Here is a 12549-nt window from a genome sequence, read left to right as displayed (position 1 = left end):
CTTTTGCCATTACCTGCTTGTACTTGTTGTTCTAGTAATAAAGGAATGCGTATAGTTTCCCCTGAGTTCCACATGCTGTTCAGTGCTTCCATATCTTTGCACATCATGATTTTAAGTTCTCTGTTTGGGATGCCCTCCCTCCTTTTTTTCCACCTGGCTGATTATCGATTGTCCTATCCCAATTCAGCCATCATTTCCTCAGATAACATACCCTAAAGGTCAAGGCTGGCTAAATATTCCTTCTTTCTGCTTTACATAGTGATATCTTCATTTTTTTTTTCCGGTTAAAACATCCTTTAAAACACTTTAAATCTATTTGTGTACTTTTTCTTACAATCTCAATATCTACAGTCTGAGCCTGTTTTACATGTCAGTTTGTAGTCCCTCTAGACTCTTGCTCTTGGAGGTGTGCTTCCTTATATGTTTGATGTTTTGTTAGGAGCTCATATTGGGTTAAACCTGAATTTTCTGAATGCTTAAGGGCCCAAATTGAGAAGATTTGTCTTGGCTTCTTCTGGGTGCTAGGGGACACTACTAACCTGGAACTATTTCTATTTATTTCTCAGATTTGGATTTTTCAGACTCTGAGGATGGTATAAATTCAAACCACAGGACTACATGAGACTAGGGCTATGATTATAAATTAGTGGGGAAAATTATTAGTATTAATGTTAGCTTTCCACTCAGTTTTGCTAATTCTGCGTATTTCTCAAATATCTCTTCTCCCCATTCTTAGTGTCACCACAGACACCTTAGTTTTCTTGTTGGTTCTTTTTGCCAGCATACTGATTCTTCTGATATAGATATAGCCCTTTTAGCTTCCTGGCTTTATGTGCAGTTCTTAGATTTAGCTCCCTGACCTTGTCAGGTCTGAATACTATTGCTTGTTGGGGCTGATGACCAACAAAGCTTTAGATTTCTGGGTCAGGCATATTTTTAGGGCAGTCCTAGTTTCTATGTTGGCTTTCCATCAAATTTTGGCTCTAGAATCTCTTCCTTTTTTCCTACCTTCCTTCCTCTCTTTCTTTTTTGTCTTTTTCCTTCTCCTTCTCTTCTTTGGTTATTGGAGCTTCCCTTACTTTCTTGTTCCTGTGAGCTCAGCAATACATTTAAAGGTGTATTTGCTCTAATTTATCCATCATTTGAGTGCTTTGCAGGAGAAGGGCATTTCATAACATCTAGCCTAGTTAAATTACCAGAAATGTAAATCTTAACAGACTTTATTTTAAAAATTGGATTCTGTTTCAGGGTTGCTTACAGATTTTTATAATGGAATCTCTGCCAATCACTTTTTTGCCTTTTTCTTAGTATTTTAAAAAATAGCTCATTAGAGTAATGTATATACACTGTTTTGAAAGTCAGATAGTAATTTAAGTCTCTTAATAAAAAGCAGACTCTTTTCTCACTTTCTCCTACCAAAAGTCCTGCTTACCAGTGGTAACCACTTTAACTTCCCTTGGCTATTTTTGTATTGTTGACCTCCTTATTTTTAAATAATATTCTTTTACCAAATTTCTTGATTTATTAATTTTAGGCATTATGTATTGATTTCTAACCATGGAAGATTAAGATTAGGCTTTCACTATCATCTCCTTTCCTTCCCCCCATATTTCTAATTGTTATAATTTTTGGTTAAATCAATGTTCAATATTTATATTAAATAGACTACATAAATATTGTTTACTGCTGTGCCAATATACTCCATGTTTCCTTTTTCATACAACTTTTTGTTTTTTCAATACTCAATTTTCTCATTATCTGGTCTTCTATATACATAGTCTTTCAAGCCTGCTTACCACCTGGTTAAAAATCATCAAATAATCATTTGCAGTTCTTAGCCCCCATGCCTCACCATCACTTCTTGGGTCTGTTTTGTGGGGCTCACTTCCCCTGTCCTCTTCTGCAAGTGCTTAACCTGATAGTTACTTCTGCTCTGCTAAGTCAGTTACCACTCTTCAATTTGATTTCTGTCTGCCAGAAGTTCTTTGGCCTCTCTTATGTATCCTCTCTCCTGTCATCTTCAGTATTTAGTTTCTTTTTCCTTTGACTTTAATGGAATTTTGGGTGAGAGAAGAGATAAACAGGTATGTTTGATCCACCATATTCAACTGGAAACTTAATTTTAAATGTGAGAGGGCGTGGTCCATTTTCTCATTAATATTTCTATAGAGATCTCAAATTTTTAACAACATACACAGTTGTTTCTTCATGTTTTTCACATGTTATACTTATTGTCCCATTATTGTACATGTAATATTGTGCACTGAAATTGCCTTTGTCAGATGATTTCCCTTACGTTTTGTGAAGGAAATTCACTTGCATGAGTTCTCAGAACTCCTTTCAGAGACAGAACTGATGCCCAAAGTTCGGGGAGGGTTATCACCAATGTGGCATAAATCTGTTGTGAAAAAGGTGTGTTTCCTGGGTGATAAACACCAGAAGATAGCTCTGCAGTATAGAAAAATGAAAAAGCTGTTGGTTTAAAAATTTTTTCACAGATAGTAAAATGGACCATATTAAGAGACATATTCAGCAAATATATAGCAAATTAGATGAGAAATTTTCTTTCAATAGTCATTTCAATATGTAAACAATATAAACAAATTATTAATGAGACATCTTTCATCCTTTTTTGGTACTGTCTTCAAAATCCAGTATATATTTTATACTTGCAGTACATCTCAATTCAGATAACCACATTTCAAGATGCCCAATAGCCACTTGTGGCTACTGGCTATCATATGTGACAACACAGGATCAAATTATGAAGACATTTCAGGATGCTTGCAGAACAAAGTCCCTCAACATACATTCATCAGTCACCTTACCTTCTCAGGTGTCTCTGGGGCAAGTGTCTCCTTTGTGATTAAGCTGATCTGGCCAGCAATGCTGAGATGCTCGAATGTAAGCTCTATACCCAGGGGACAAAAAATTCTATAGAATGGAGTATACATACACCTGTTGGTCAGATTATTTGCCCTTTTCAGTAAAGACTACTGACTAAGAACCAGTTGAGGATCACATATAGAAAATGTTTGAGATTTTCAGAGGAAAAAATAGAAATAATCACTTTAAAAATGAATTTCAGGGTAAGAACACAAATTCATTAACTCAATGTAGAAAATCATATTAATCATTTATAATGAGTGTCTGCAATTTGCTTAGAGAGGGGAGAATAAGAATTGGGTCCAAGCCCCATATTCCTTTCTTGTTTTTCAGCATCCATGCAGAGGGAAGAAGAAGAGCAAAGAGGGAGCATTTGTAGGTAAGATTCTGGTTATTCAGTCTAGAGCTCTCAATGGTTAAACATAATCTCTCCTTTCCATGAGACCCAGGTCTATGGTCTCTGAGGATGTCAGCTGCTAGGGCTCACATTCATAGAAAGGACTGGGAAAGTGAAAAGCCTCTCAGCTCCCTGCTAGGCCTATCCATGGGAAGGAAAGAATGCTGGAGCTGGCCAGTGGGTCTTGCCCACTAGGTGGCGGTATGAAGTGAAGTAGAATGAATGTGAAGGTGGGCCCTTGGGTCCTGATTTGGGACAAATTGTTTAACCTTTTAATTTAACTGAGGCTCATATTCCTCCTGGAGATGCACTTGGCCTGCATCCCTTGCAGCATAGTTATGAGGAGCAGATGTGATAAAGTATAAAATGCTGTTCCATACCTGAGCCCATTGATTGTCACTATTTGACCTCATGTACTAATGCTTAGGGCTCTTGGTGTCTAGTCTCCCAAGAGGGTTCCCCCAGAGGACCATTTTACTCAGCCTCCTGCAACATGTCTTTATTCCTACTGTCACCTCATGTGCCCCAGGTTACCCAGCTTGAAAACTTTACTAGAAAGGAGTTCATGTGACAGAGGACCTGCTCGCTCTTTGAAAAATAGGTATTGAATCTCTTCTCCTTTCCTGTACCCCTCTTCCTAGCATGGCCTATTTGATTCCAGGGCCCCTGGGCAGCCAAGTTGGCATGGGAGAGTAAATCTATAAGGAGGGTAATGTGAAAGAAAGCCCCAGCTTGAGGAATAAAGTAGCATGAAGTCAGTGATGTGGGCAATGGGACTCCTGCCAGGCCTGTGGGCCCTCCTATTCCTGCTCTGTTCCCACTGTAGTTTTGCAGCTATCTGGGCAAGCTTCTTAAGGAAGGCAGTTTGCAGCAAGATCCCTGCTGAGAGGATCTTGGTAGAGTGACTAGAGAAGCTGTTCTTCTGATATTTGGGGAGGTTGCTCCATCCATGTCTCCTTTGGCTTCCACAGATTCTTTGCCTGAGTCTCATCTCTCTCTGGCCTCCACATCTCATCAGACCCTCTAGAAAACCAGTTACGCACTTCTCTGAGCTGTCACACACTTTCCTAATTATCACCCTGCCAGCTTGAAGACCCTACAGAGGCCCGTCTGCCCACACCATACCTGCTCTTAGCCTTCTTCCTTGTCTCCGACATATTCATTTCACCTACCTGTTTTGCTCACCCCCTGATAACTTTATCTCCTCCATCTTTGGAGCTTTCCTTGCCTTCTTATTCATTTAGTCTTTTTGACCCTAACCCTGACTTTCATCTTTGTTACAGAATCTCTGCTACTAGACCCTACCTCCTTCTGAACTCTCTCCTTTCACCCTCAAGACTGGGCTTCTCTTGGTAACTAGTCTTTTTATTATTCTCATCACCCAGTGCCTTTTGCCACCACCCCTTTTTGCCACTGGGTCCCACTTTCATATTGGACCATCTTCCACCACCACCACTTGCCTTTGCCCCTCTTCCTTTCAGAGCACACTTAGATCCTGTTCTCCAGCTAGACTTTGTGTCTAGACCATTTCGCCTTACCTGATTCCACCTTTTCTCAGGATATCAACCCCTTACTCATGGTTTCCTCTTACTCATTTTAAAAAATATTTTTAGAACTTGAGATATAATTCCCATGCCATAGAATTCACCACTTTAAAATGTAGAATTCTGTAGTCTTTAGGATATTCTCAAAGTTGTGCAATCATCACCACTATCTAATTCTGAAACATTTTTATAATCTCAACAACAGGTGTACCCATTAACACACCCCTTATTCCTCTCTGCCCGCAGTCTCTGACAACCACTAATCTACTTTCTGTCTCTATAGATTTGCCTATTCTGGATATCTCATATAAATGGAATCATACAATATATGTGACCTTTTGTGTCTGGCTTCTTTCACATAGCATAAGACTTGGAAAGTTTATCCATGTTGTAGCATGTATCAGTACTTCATTCCTTTTTATGGATGAATAATATTCCATTGTGTAGCTATACCACATTTTGTTTCTCCATTCATCAGTTGGTGGACATTTGAGTTGTTTACATCTCTTTTGCTAATCTGAATAATGCTGTTATAAACATTTGTGTATAAGCTTTTGTGGGAATATATATTTTCATTTCTTTTGGGTATATACCTCAGGATGAGATCATTGGGTCATATGATAAGTCTATATTTAACCTTTTGAGGAACCACAGAACTATTTTCCAAAGCAGCTGTACCATTTTACATTTCCCAGCAATGCACGAGAGTTCCCTAATGACTCAGGACACTGAGATCTTCTCATGTGCTTGTTGGCCATTTATATATCTTATACTTTGGCAAAATTTCTATTCAAGTCCTTTGCCTATTTTTAAATTAGGTTGATTGTCTTTTTGTTGTTGAATTGTAAGAGTTTCTTTTTTAATGTATTCTGGATACTAAACCCTTAAAAATATATGTTCTACAAATATTTTCTCCCATTCAATGAGTTGTCTTTTCGCTTTCTTGATAGTGTCTTTTGAAGCAGGAAAGTCTTTAATTTTTATGAAGTCTAATTTTTTTTTTGTAGCTAATTATTTTTTATTGAAGGGTAGTTGACACACAGTATTACATTACATTAGTTTCAGGTGTACAACACAGTGATTCAACATTTATATACATGATAATTCTAGGTACCAGCTATCACCATACCAAGTTGTTACAATATTTTGACTATATTCCTTATGCTATACATTACATCCCGGTTACTTATTTATTTTACAATTGGAAGTGTTTACATTTTTTTGTTGTTGTTGTGAGGGCATCTCTCATATTTATTGATCAAATGGTTGTTAACAACAATAAAATTCTGTATAGGGGAGTCAATGCTCAATGCACAATCATTAATCCACCCCAAGCCTAATTTTCATCAGTCTCCAATCTTCTGAGGCATAGCAAACAAGTTCTTACATGGAGAACAAATTCTTACATAGTGAATAAGTTACATGGTGAACAGTACAAGGGCAGTCATCACAGAAACTTTCGTTTTTGCTCATGCATTATGAACTATAAACAGTTCAAATATGAATACTCATTTGATTTTTATACTTGATTTATATGTGGATACCACATTTCTCTCTTTATTATTATTATTTTTAATAAAATGCTGAAGTGGTAGGTAGATACAAGATAAAGGTAGAAAACATAGTTTAGTGTTGTAAGAGAGCAAATGTAGATGATCAGGTGTGTGCCTGTAGACTATGTGTTAATCCAAGCTACACAAGGGCAATAAAACATCCATGTATGCAGAAGATTTCTCTCAGAACAGGGGGGGTGAGGTTCTAAGCCTCACCTCTGTTGATCCCTAATTTCTCACCTGATGGCCCCCCTGTGACTGTGCCTGTCTTAGGTTGTTCCTCCCTTGAGGAATCTTACCCGTCTCTGGCTAACCAGTCATCTTCCGGGGCCATACAGGGAAATGTAAAGTTGGTAAGTGAGAGAGAAGCCTTATTGTTTGAAAAGGTTAGCTTTTTACTTCTTTGCATATTTATGCCCTGTGGCTTCTATGCCCAGCATTTGTCTTGAGGTATCTTTACCACTTGGAAGAATTATGATACTCGGTAAATTTGATATGAGGCACGAACTCTATTTAAGGGTTGTAATTAGGAAGGAAGAAGAAAAGCTATAGAAGTAGCAGGCAGAAGAAAACATGGGAAGATTGATTATTTCTTTGACATATCTTCTTGTAGAGTAACCTCAACACGTATAGGTTTTAAACTACTAATTAAATTGCGCACACACATTAACATAATAGGAGTATAGTTACATAACCAAAGCATACCTGTAATTACCAGCCATCTCCAGTGAAACCAAGAAAACCAGTTAGGCACCTTAGGCATTTGTGAAAACTTATCTATGATATGGTGGATATTGTCCAACTGAACTTGAACAGTCTGAGAGAAATCAGACAAATTAAAACAACCCATTCCTGGGGACTGTTCACATCCCATATGTTCTTTTAACAGTAAATAGTCTGTAGTCGTAAGATTTTGGAGCGCTACAATTTGCACTTCTCCTAATTCTTGGTTGAGTTCCAACAGTATAGATCCAGTCAAATTTGTTGTTTTACTGTATGCACAGGCCAGCTTAGATATCTCCTTCATTCCCATGGCAAGTCCAGGAGCTGGTGGGATGAGTGCATCTACAGCTGTAGCAGTGCGTGGATCTTTGTTGGGGTTTTTTGATGATCATCTTCTGGCATGAGTCTTCCCGAGAGTGCTGATGTTGGGAGTTCTCTTTCATATCGTATCTTAGTTCATTTTCGGGGTAGCCCAATTAGGCTTTGATCTTCTGTATAGACGCAAACAGACCCTTTGCCTACACTTTTATATGCCCTTTATACCCTTGTGTAGAACTCATTGGAGGTCTCCACACAGGAACTGCCTTTTTTTTTTTTGGTATCATTAATCTACACTTACATGATGAATATTATGTTTACTAGGCTCTCCCCTATACCAGGTCCCCCCAATAAACCCCTTTACAGTCACTGTCCATCAGCATAGCAAATGTTGTAGAATCACTACTTGCCTTCTCTGTGTTGTACAGCCCTCCCCTTTCTCCCACCCCCCCATGCATGCTAATCTTAATACCCTCCTACTTTTCCCCTCCTTATCCCTCCCTACCCACCCATCCTCCCCAGTCCCTTTCCCTTTGGTAACTGTTAGTCCATTCTTGAGTTCTGTGATTCTGCTGCTGTTTTGTTTCTTCAGTTTTTCCTTTGTTCTTATATTCCACAGATGAGTGAAATCATTTGGTATTTCTCTTTCTCCACTTGGCTTGTTTCACTTAGCATAATACCCTCCAGTTCCATCCACGTTGCTGCAAATGGTAGGATTTGCCCTTTTCTTATGGCTGAGTAGTATTCCATTGTGTATATGTACCACATCTTCTTTATCCATTCATCTATTGATGGACATTTAGGTTGCTTCCAATTCTTGGCTATTGTAAATAGTGCTGTGATAAACATAGGGGTGCATTGGTCTTTCTCATACTTGATTGCTGCATTCTTAGGGTAAATTCCTAGGAGTGCAATTCCTGGGTCAAATGGTAAGTCTATTTTGAGCATTTTGATGTACCTCCATACTGCTTTCCACAATGGTTGAACTAATTTACATTCCCACCAGCAGTGTAGGAGGGTTCCCCTTTCTCCAAGCCTCGCCAACATTTGTTGTTCTCTGTCTTTTGGATGGCAGCCATCCTTACTGGTGTGAGGTGATACCTCATTGTAGTTTTAATTTGCATTTCTCTGATAATTAGCGATGTGGAGCATCTTTTCATGTGTCTGTTGGCCATCTGTATTTCTTTTTTGGAGAACTGTCTGTTCAGTTCCTCTGCCCATTTTTTAATTGGGTTATTTGTTTTTTGTTTGTTGAGGCGTGTGAGCTCTTTATATATTCTGGACGTCAAGCCTTTATCAGATCTGTCATTTTCAAATATATTCTCCCATGCTGTAGGGTTCCTTTTTGTTCTATTGATGGTGTCTTTTGCTGTACAGAAGCTTTTCAGCTTAATATAGTCCCACTTGTTCATTTTTGCTGTTGTTTTCCTTGCCCGGGAAGATATGTTCAAGAAGAGGTCACTCATGTTTATGTCTAAGAGGTTTTTGCCTATGTTTTCTTCCAAGAGCTTAATGGTTTCATGACTTACATTCAGGTCTTTGATCCATTTTGAGTTTACTTTTGTATATGGGGTTAGACAATGGTCCAGTTGCATTCTCCTACACGTAGCTGTCCAGTTTTGCCAGCACCATCTGTTGAAGAGACTGTCATTTCCCCATTGTATGTCCATGGCTCCTTTATCAAATATTAATTGACCATATATGTCTGGGTTAATGTCTGGATTCTCTAGTCTGTTCCATTGGTCTGTGGCTCTGTTCTTGTGCCAGTACCAAATTGTCTTGATTACTATGGCTTTATAATAGAGCTTGAAGTTGGGGAGTGAGATCCCCCCTACTTTATTCTTCTTTCTCAGGATTGCTTTGGCTATTCGGGGTCTTTGGTGGTTCCATATGAATTTTTGAATTATTTGTTTCAGTTCATTGAAGAATGTTGCTGGTAGTTGCATATGGATTGCATCAAATCTGTATATTGCTTTGGGCAGGATGGCCATTTTGACAATATTAATTCTTCCTAGCCACGAGCATGGGATGCGTTTCCATCTGTTAGTGTCCCCTTTAATTTCTCTTAAGAGTGACTTGTAGTTTTCAGAGTATAAGTCTTTCACTTCTTTGGTTAGGTTTATTCCTAGGTATTTTATTTTTTTTGATGCAATTGTGAATGGAGTTGTTTTCCTGATTTCTCTTTCTGTTGGTTCATTGTTAGTGTATAGGAAAGCCACAGATTTCTGTGTGTTGATTTTGTATCCTGCAACTTTGCTGTATTCCGATATCAGTTCTAGTAGTTTTGGGGTGGAGTCTTTAGGATACTTTAGGATTCTTTAGTACAGTATCATGTCATCTGCAAATAGTGACAGTTTAACTTCTTCTTTACCAATCTGGATTCCTTGTATTTTTTTGTTTTGTCTGATTGCCGTGGCTAGGAACTCCAGTACTATGTTAAATAACAGTGGGGAGAGTGGGCATCCCTGTCTAGTTCCCGATCTCAGAGGAAATGCTTTCAGCTTCTCGCTGTTCAATATAATGTTGGCTGTGGGTTTATCATAGATGGCCTTTATTATGTTGAGGTACTTGCCCTCTATTCCCATTTTGCTGAGAGTTTTTATCATGAATGGATGTTGAACTTCGTCAAATGCTTTTTCAGCATCTATGGAGATGATCATGTGGTTTTTGTCTTTCTTTTTGTTGATGTGGTGGATGATGTTGATGGACTTTCGAATGTTGTACCATCCTTGCATCCCTGGGATGAATCCCACTTGGTCGTGGTGTATGATCCTTTTGATTTATTTTCGAATTCGGTTTGCTAATATTTTGTTGAGTATTTTTGCATCTACTTTCATCAGGGATATTGGTCTGTACTTTTCTTTTTTGATGGGGTCATTGCCTGGTTTTGGTATTAGGGTGATGTTAGCTTCATAGAATGTGTTTGGGAGTATCCCCTCCTCCTCTATTTTTTGGAAAACTTTAAGGAGAATGGGTATTATGTCTTCCCTGTATGTCTGATAAAATTCCGAGGTAAATCCATCTGGCCTGGGGGTTTTGTTCTTTGGTAGTTTTTTGATTACCAATTCAATTTCGTTGCTGGTAATTGGTCTGTTTAGATTTTCTGTTTCTTTCTGGGTCAGTCTTGGAAGGTTGTATTTTTCAAGAAAGTTGTCCATTTCTCCTAGGTTTCCCAGCTTGTTAGCATATAGGTTTTCATACTATTCTCTACTAATTCTTTGTATTTCTGTGGGGTCCGTCGTGATTTTTCCTTTCTCGTTTCTGATACTGTTGATTTGTGTTGACTCTCTTTTCTTCTTAATAAGTCTGGCTAGAGGCTTATCTATTTTGTTTATTTTCTCGAAGAACCAGGTCTTGGTTTCATTGATTTTTGCTATTGTTTTATTCTTCTCAATTTTATTTATTTCTTCTCTGATCTTTATTATGTCCCTCCTTCTGCTGACCTTAGGCCTCATTCGTTCTTCTTTTTCCAATTTTGATAATTGTGACATTAGACCATTCATTTGGGATTGTTCTTCCTTTTTTAAATATGCTTGCATTGCTATATACTTTCCTCTTAAGACTTCTTTTGCTGTGTCCCACAGAAGTTGGGACTTAGTGTTCTTGTTGTCATTTGTTTCCATATATTGCTGAATCTCCATTTTGATTTGGTCACTGATCCATTGATTATTTAGGAGCATGTTGTTAAGCCTCCATGTGTTTGTGAGCCTTTTTGCTTTCTTTGTACAATTTATTTCTAGTTTTATGCCTTTGTGGTCTGAAAAGTTGGTTGGTAGGATTTCAATCTTTTGGAATTTTCTGAGGCTCTTTTTGTGGCCTAGTATGTGGTCTATTCTGGAGAATGTTCCATGTGCACTTGAGAAGAATGTGTATCCTGTTGCTTTTGGATGTAGAGTTCTATAGATGTCTATTAGGTCCATCTGCTCTACTGTGTTGTTCAGTGCTTCCGTGTCCTTACTTATTTTCTGCCCGGTGGATCTATCCTTTGGGGTGAGTGGTGTGTTGAAGTCTCCTAGAATGAATGCATTGCAGTCTATTTCCCCCTTTAGTTCTTTTAGTATTTGTTTCACATATGCTGGGGCTCCTGTGTTGGGTGCATATATATTTAGAATGGTTATATCCTCTTGTTGGACTGAGCCCTTTATCATTATGTAGTGTCCTTCTTTATCTCTTGTTACTTTCTTTGTTTTGAAGTCTGTTTTGTCTGATATTAGTACTGCAACCCCTGCTTTCTTCTCGCTGTTGTTTGCCTGAAATATGTTTTTCCATCCCTTGACTTTTAGTCTGTGCATGTCTTTGGGTTTGAGGTGAGTTTCTTGTAAGCAGCATATAGATGGGTCTTGCTTTTTTATCCATTCTGTTACTCTGTGTCTTTTGATTGGTGCATTCAGTCCATTAACATTTAGGGTGAGTATTGAAAGATATGTACTTATTGCCATTGGAGGCTTTAAATTCGTGTTTACCAATGGTTCAAGGTTAGCCTCTTTAGTATCTTACTGCCTAACTTAGCTCGCTTATTGAGCTGTTATATACACTGTCTGGAGATTCTTTTCTTCTCTCCCTTTTATTCCTCCTCCTCCATTCTTCATATGTTGGGTGTTTTGTTCTGTGCTCTTTCTAGGAGTGCTCCCATCTAGAGCAGTCCCTGTAAGATGTTCTGTAGAGGTGGTTTGTGGGAAGCAAATTCCCTCAGCTTTTGTTTGTCTGGGAATTGTTTAATCCCACCATCATATTTGAATGATAGTCATGCTGGATACAGTATCCTTGGTTCAAGGCCCTTCTGTTTCATTGCATTTAATATATCATGCCATTCTCTTCTGGCCTGTAGGGTTTCTGTTGAGAAATCTGATGTTAGCCTGATGGGTTTTCCTTTATAGGTGACCTTTTTCTCTCTAGCTGCCTTTAACACTCTTTCCTTGCCCTTGATCTTTGCCATTTTAATTATTATGTGTCTTGGTGTTGTCCTCCTTGGATCCTTTCTGTTGGGGGTTCTGTGTATTTCCGTGGTCTGTTCATTTATTTCCTCCCTCAGTTTGGGGAAGTTTTTAGCAATTATTTCTTCCAAGATACTTTCCATCCCTTTTCCTCTGTCTTCTTCTTCTGGGACCCCTATAATACGGATATTGTT

At 38.4% G+C, this 12549-nt stretch overlaps 1 long non-coding RNA gene across 1 annotated transcript in view; it reads left to right on the top strand.

Annotated features, from left to right (window-relative positions):
• Positions 1–276: 276 nt before the first annotated feature.
• The window catches only part of LOC118913938 (uncharacterized), a 61245-nt gene continuing 48972 nt past the window's right edge, over positions 277–12549 (top strand). Inside the window, exons 1-2 of the long non-coding RNA XR_008996553.1 lie at positions 277–3265; positions 3813–3884. This is a non-coding gene — a long non-coding RNA (uncharacterized LOC118913938). The remainder of the gene's footprint in view (positions 3266–3812; positions 3885–12549) is intronic.

Source organism: Manis pentadactyla, chromosome 3, assembly GCF_030020395.1.
Source record: "Manis pentadactyla isolate mManPen7 chromosome 3, mManPen7.hap1, whole genome shotgun sequence".
Taxonomy (NCBI): domain Eukaryota; kingdom Metazoa; phylum Chordata; class Mammalia; order Pholidota; family Manidae; genus Manis; species Manis pentadactyla.
The sequence above is the reverse complement of the archived record's forward strand: the minus strand, read 5'-3'. Positions and strand labels throughout refer to the sequence as shown.